General features: G+C 35.9%; 2 pseudogenes; both read left to right on the forward strand.

The window, feature by feature from the left end:
- The first annotated feature begins 826 nt into the window (after positions 1-826).
- Positions 827-1,395, forward strand: LOC145066656 (uncharacterized; annotated as a pseudogene).
- Positions 1,396-4,408: 3,013 nt separating this feature from the next.
- On the forward strand, positions 4,409-5,403 carry LOC145066657 (uncharacterized; annotated as a pseudogene).
- Positions 5,404-6,121: the final 718 nt, after the last annotated feature.

The raw sequence follows: 6,121 nt of genomic DNA on the forward strand, positions 1-6,121 counted from the left end.
AACAACAATCTACACACCAATTCTTAACATCAACAAACTCTTAACAACAATTTATGCACCAATTCCTGACAACTAGGATTTTGATTAACTTGAATTAGCTAAAGGAGTAGCAAAGATCTTAACACCAACCTATAAAAAAAATGACTTTATGTCCCCTTTCTTTCCCAGCCCCTCTACAACCAGGAGGTTTATATTATTAAAATTGAAATAATTAGAGTATGTGGATTTTGATTCACATCCACATACTCTAATTAGAATTTTACATGTAGGTTTATATTATTAAAATTGAAATAATTTCATTAACACCTACAAAATTTTCATATACAAATAATGTATGTATATTTTAAGCTATAAAGGATAAAATGTCAAAAATACAAAACCAATATCGGCGTATGCATATGGTTTTTTTTTTAAAACACGGTTAAACAATAAAATTAGTAACGAGTTCCACTTTGATTAACCATGCAAGAATATGTCTCATTAGTTGTCTTTTTTAGATTCTTTTATGTGTTATAACTTTGAACCATAATAAATGTGTTTATATGGTTTTGTTTTAGAATTTTGGTTTCGGCCCCTAGCTCTAATAGTGGTGTTCCGGCCCTGTCCGCAACAAAATCTTTTGTTTGTACACTTGATTAACAAATAACTCTCATGTCACATCTGCATTTTGCCTAATTTCTTTAGCAAAATAAATGACATCAAACCATCATGATAAGCATGACACATGTGATTGTTTTAGCATAATTCATTTACATATCCCACTTTAATAAATTTTATATGCTTTCAGTATTTCATTATGTTACCATAATTTAGTAGTATTGCAATTATGGCTCACCTTAAAATGAATAGACAGAAAAGAACAAAGAAACTTGTTGCATTAGTACATTGTGGATTGAGATAATCAGTTTATTAAATTGGTATTTTCAACTAGCGAGTACTATTATTGCCATACATATATTTATGTGTCCAACTAGACCTCGCTACAAGATGTTACACCCAGAGAGAAAAGAGTATATGAAAAGATTATTATACGAAAGTGATGTGACTTGTATACAACAATTAAGAATGAATAGGGCTACGTTTGTTATTCTGTGTCGTATGGTTGAGATTGATGGCAAGTTAAAGGCCTATAGGTATCTCCAAATTGACGAACAAGTAGCGATATTTTTGTATATTTTGGCCCACCACGTGAAAAATCGTGTGGCAAAGTTTCAATTTCATAGATTAGGAGAGGCAACTAATAAGCATTTCAATAATGTAGTCAATGTTGTTATTCGATTGGAAAAAGAATTGTTTAAGTGTAACATCCCGAGATTTTGCAAGTATTTCCGAATCCTCTATTCTATTATTATTTTGTCATTTGTAGCCATTGGGGTTAGAAGAGTCGACCCATGAGGAGCCTAAGGGCTAAAGTTGCAACTTTGAGAACAAGACTAGTATGCTAAGCGTACTAGGCGCACTCTAGTACGTTGGGCGTACATTTGTGTATGCTAAGCGTACTCGCGTCAGATGGAAACCCTAGTATTTAGGGTTTGAGTGATATATAAACATCCGTATGAGCTCAAAACCCTCCATCTTCTCAGCCTCCATAACTTTGAGCCATTTCCCCCAAACCCTGACCCTTTTCTTGAGTGTATGAGCTAAAAGTGGGTATTTTGAGTAGTTGGATAAGAAGGTGTTACATCAAGAAGTTGGGGAAGGAAGACAAGCTTGTAGATATGAGGTTTCTTTGTGCTCTAGAAGCTCCAGGAGGTAAAAAAGCTCCAAACTTTATGCTTGTATGATGTAGATCTTTCCATGCTAACTTTATGGAACCATTTCTTGTCCCAAAAGTCCCAAGTTGGTGCATGTTATGATTTGAATGAAATAAATTGTCCTTTCAGATCCTAGAGAGTGTCCTAAGTGATAAAAATGATGTCCTAGTGGCTGAAAGTGTCACATGCATGTAGTAGGAAGGTCTTAGTGGATTAAGACCATGTATTAAGAACTTTTTGGACATCCAAAATCTTTAAGTTCAAGACTTTATGGTTCTAAGGCACATTTGGTCGAAGGATCTGGAGTTTGGGCTTAAGTGTTTAGGCCATTAAACACTTACTAGGGTTTTGGTGAGACCTTGTGTACGCCCCGCGTAATTTCTACATGCCCAACGTACTGAGTCAACCACCCAGATGGTGGTCAACGCAAAACGGATGTACGCCCAGCGTACCAGAGGAGTACCTCCCGCGTACGCCCTCTGTTGGGCTTTTGACGATTTGGGCTTCGGGATTGGGCTCCTTTTTGGACTAGTTCGACATGAGCCTTGCTGGGCTTTCTGAATAAATGTGTTTTGGGCATGTAGTGGTAGTAGATCTTAATATGAAGCCCGAATTGGGAGTTAGGGCCCAATTAGGAAAATTGGGCCAATAATGGGCTTTAAGTATATGGACTTCTGAACAGTGGATTTGATAATTGGACCTTGGCCCAAATTAGAGAAAAGGCAAAATGGACTATGTAGACCCTTAGTCAAGATTGATATCCTATGTGTTGACTTAGTAATTATTATTTTGGATAGTTCAGGATTTTCGGTGAGACAACGATCAGAGACTTTTAGTCCAGTTCAGCACTACTTGTGAGGTGAGTTCTCATCACTATATTAACAGGGACTAAGGCACCAACGTCGGCCCTTTTCGTATTTGTATTCGGGTTTATTGCATGATATTTTTTATGATTTCTATCCTGGTTATAGGATGGTTGCCATGTTAGTGATCTGTTAGATCGGTATCCTGGGTATAGGATGGTTGCCATGTTAGTGATCGGTTAGATCCGTATCCTGGTTATAGGATGGTTGCCATGGTAGTGATATGTTAGATTTGTATGACTATCTGTACATGCTAACTAGCATATGATATACATGTGCATATGTTTGTTGGTTTGGAGGATTGGGTTGAGGCAGGTCTTGCTTTGTGCTTTAGGCCAAGATACCCAGGGTGGACCGGATAGACTGCAGAACCGGTTAGGGTATACTAGTCAGGATGAAGGCCCGACGAGCGGTCTGGATAGGTTGTAGGCCCTGCGAGGCAGTCCAGACATGTCGAAGGCTCAGAGAGCGGTCCAGATAGGTTGAAGGCCTGCGAGGTGGTCTAGTCAGGCTAAAGGCTCATTATGTATGTTGTTGTTTAAATGATATGGTTATATATGTATGGCGTTGGTATTTTGGGGGTAAATCACTAAGCCTTCGAGCTTACATTTATCAATTATTGTTTCAGGTACTTCTGATGATCGCGGGAAGGAAAAAGCATGATCGTACACCACCTTATGTTTCTTGATTTGATTCTGGGATACTCTGACACTAAACTATTTTGAAAACAAGTTTGTAATAATTATTGGTTTTGAAATGTTTTAAAAAGTTTAAAATTTGGCATGATTTTTATGGGCGTTACATTAAGAAACCCGAGCCTATACCAGAAACTTCACCGATGAAAGATGGAAATGGTTTAAGGTATGTGATTTGCTAGACTCGAGTATATATAGATTATTCTTGGTTAGCATTCTAATTCTCAAACACATTTAATTGTGGTTATAGGGATGTTTAGGAGCAATAGATGGGACACACATAAGTGTACATGTAGCAAAGGCAGACAAACCTAGATACAGAAATCGAAAAGGCAAAATAACAACGAATGTACTTGCTGCTTGTACTCCTGATATGCAATTCATTTATGTATTACCAGGATGGGAAGGATCTGTTGTGGATGGTAGAATACTACGTAATGCAATGCTTCGAGAAAATGGGTTACAAGTTAGTAAAGGTAACTATTATCTTGTTGATGTCGGGTACACGAATGGAGAAGGATTCCTCGCACCATTCAGGGTCAAAGATATCATCTCAATACTTGTTTGAATGGTCATTGACCAAAAAAGGCTGAGGAATATTTTAACATGAAGCACTCGGCGGCAAGGAACGTTATAGAATGTTGCTTTGGGGTATTAAAAAAGTGATGGGCTATACTTAGAAGTCCATCATTCTATCCCATTCGGACACAAAATAAAATTATCCTTGCGTGTTGCCTTCTACATAACTTTATACGAAAGGAATTGCCATATGATCCACTTGATGATGATGATATTATTGACACGAACAACGATGAGGATGATGCAAACCTTGGATCACAAGTCGAGCACATAACAACAATTGGAACATCTAATGAGTGGACAATTTTTAGAGAAAACTTGGCTAACTCAATGTTTAATTCTTGGAGATCTAGGCGTAACTGATCTATCATTTTTGTATTAACTAAATTGTGATACATTTTTATGAAATTTTAGTAATATTATGTTTTCATTTATGTCGTGTTTTCTAGTGACTTGTTATATATTTAATAAATGTTTTTGTAATTAATTATATATCATTGGTGTTGCTTGTCAAGGTATGGAGTCACAACTTCATGGAGATAGGGGTCCAGGAAAAAATAAAAGGAAGTGGAATGAGATAGAAGACGAGAAACTTGTTGAAGCTATGGTTGATATACTTAATTTGGGTTCTCACTTTAAATCAGACAATGGTTTTAAGCATGGGTTTTTCGGTGCTGTGAAAACCCGACTTGAAGTCTCACTTCCCAACTTGGGAATAAAAGCAAAGCCACATATCGAATCACGTATTAAAACTTTAAGGAGCGATTGGTCTGTTGTGCATGATATGATGTCATGGAACAACACAAGTGGTTTTGGATGAGATTATGAAAATAAAATGCTTTAAGATCCTTAATCTGTTTGGCAAGCATACACACATGTGATGATTTTAACTGAATGCTCTAATGTTATTTTTAAGTACTTTTTAGCATAATTTATTATTTGTTTATTTTTGGATGAATGCAGCAAAATGGAGAGGCAAAAAATTTCCTCGTTACAGGGACCTATGTCTTATATTTGGAAATGATCGTGCTAATGGAAGAGATGCTCAAACAGTAGCGGATGTTATATCTGAGATAAATAACGAACAACAAGAGTCTGACAATTTCATGCAAGGAACTGGAGACGGATCAGAGGATATAGATGTTGGTGCTCCAGTGAATAGTCCTACGTAAGCTCCTTCTAAAGAAGATTCAAGTGCACAACGAAAGAGAAAAAGAAGAAATAGTTTGGATCCTTTGATGAACAACTTGAAAGATTCAGCAGATATAATTGGTTCAAAGATTGATAATGCAACTAGTACATTCAATGCAGTTTTTGGAATCGAGAGAGATAGAGAAGAGCTACGTAAAAAACTGTATTCTGAGATGAAAAAAGTTGCTGGTAACTGTCTGTGACTGTAACAAGGTCATGCGTATGCTTTCAAAGAGTGATGAGTTTATGGTAATCTTCTTTATGGTTGAGGACGAACACAAATTTGGATGGGTACAGGATTTGCTTGAAGATGATGCTTGACGTTATTTATATGATTTTTTTTATAATATTGCAAATTTTTTAAAGTTGTGAACATTATGATCATTTTTTTGTTAATGTTGGTTTGACCTTGATATGTTTTTATGACAAAGTTTTTTATTATGAATAAAACTTTATATTTTTGTAAACCATTTATGTTTATGTAATAGTTTTTGTTATTAGTTATAGAAACTAAATTTTGTGACTAGATAATGTTGAATTTATTGAATTATGTGATCTTTATGTTGGAAGGGTAATTTTGTCATTGTAAATTATTTTCATTCCAGTCTTTTATCTTTTTTGTACATAGCAAACAACATGAATGAATGACACATTCCATTCTGTAACATCCAAAAACTTAAAGGCCAAAAATTTCATTTAAATTAAGTTATTGCATAAAACCGATCAATATAAAAACTTTCATAATAATATCCCATGTCAAACCAAAGGGTCAATAATCAAAACATAGTATCATAAAACCATATCAGAATGTAATCCTAAGACTCCAGTGTGCGGAAAACATAGTGTGATGCGCTGCAACCAAGCCGGCTCCTTTTCTTTGAAACAATGTACCTGAAACACATAACACATAACACGGTAAGCACGCATACTTAGTGAGTTTCTCAACATACCACATATACATATTAGCCACTCGAGGCTATAGCTCTGTAAGACCTTCCAGTCAATGTGTCTTAGTGGGACCTTCCGGTCCTATATCTCT

Source organism: Lactuca serriola, chromosome 8 (assembly GCF_051521515.1).
Source record: "Lactuca serriola cultivar US96UC23 chromosome 8, Lser_US96UC23_V15, whole genome shotgun sequence".
In the NCBI taxonomy this organism is placed as follows: domain Eukaryota; kingdom Viridiplantae; phylum Streptophyta; class Magnoliopsida; order Asterales; family Asteraceae; genus Lactuca; species Lactuca serriola.